General features: G+C 59.3%; 1 protein-coding gene across 7 annotated transcripts in view; it reads left to right on the top strand.

Moving 5' to 3' along the window:
* Positions 1–609: 609 nt before the first annotated feature.
* The window catches only part of RABL2B (RAB, member of RAS oncogene family like 2B), a 24,680-nt gene continuing 24,434 nt past the window's right edge, over positions 610–855 (top strand). For 6 of the 7 annotated variants that reach the window (XM_025858665.2, XM_025858663.2, XM_025858662.2 and 3 more), the window contains exon 1: positions 610–732. The gene's annotated coding sequence lies outside the window, so the exon portion shown is untranslated. The remainder of the gene's footprint in view (positions 733–855) is intronic. The other variant, XM_025858656.2, reaches the window with a different exon arrangement.

Below are 855 nucleotides of genomic sequence, written 5' to 3'. Positions count from 1 at the left end.
CCGAAAGTGACAACCAAATAATGCAGCACAGGACTTGCGCGTCCTTGATGAGGACACAATCAGGAGCAAGTTATTCAACCAAACCAAATGCAAATTTGTTTTTACACTTTTCATGTTTACTTTTAGTCTTTGCTTCCTACAGCCACTGATAATTGAGGAAACTTTCTTTCAAGTACGGGATGTCTAAATATTTTTTTAAGATTTTTATTTATTTGAAATAGAGAGTGAGCAGGTGGAAGGGCAGGGGAGAGGGAGAAGCAGGCTCTCCACTGAGCTGGGAGCCCCGTGCGGGGCTCAGTCCCTGGACCCGGAGATCCTGATCTGAGCTGAAGGCAGAGGCTTAACAGACTGAGCCACCCAGGCGCCCTGGGCTTTCTAAATATTTCACAAAAGAAGAAATGAAAAGGCCACAAACTACAAATTCCTACACCAAAAAGGGAAACACGACCCAGCTGCATTTACCCGTGTCCTCGCCCCTCAGCACCGCAGGAGGCCCGCCCAGCGCCCGCCGACCCTGCGGCCAACCAGCCCTACCCAGGCCTGGCCATCCCGGGGAACCTCCCGCATTCCCTCCCGGCACCGCGCTAGCCAGCCCTTACCCCGGAGGGGTCCTTCAGGCCTCGGGCCGGGCAGCCCTCCTGCGGGTCCTTGTGCGGTTGCGTAGCAGCTGCGAGGACGCGAACGGAGCCGGAAGCGGAGTGCGGCGCTGAGAGAACCCGGCTGGCCCGAGGGGTCCGAGGCGGGACCGGGGCGGAGCGGGACCGGGGCGGGGTGGAACGGGGACCGGGGGACGGGGCGGACCGGGGACAGGGGCGGAACAGGGACTGGGGCGGAGTGGGATGGGGGTGGGGCGGA

The sequence above is a fragment of the Callorhinus ursinus genome, unplaced genomic scaffold (assembly GCF_003265705.2).
Source record: "Callorhinus ursinus isolate GAN/ISIS: 27379988/994484 unplaced genomic scaffold, GSC_fseal_2.0 scaffold140, whole genome shotgun sequence".
NCBI lineage: Eukaryota > Metazoa > Chordata > Mammalia > Carnivora > Otariidae > Callorhinus > Callorhinus ursinus.
Note: the sequence above shows the minus strand (reverse complement) of the source record. Positions and strands in the feature narration are given on the sequence as shown.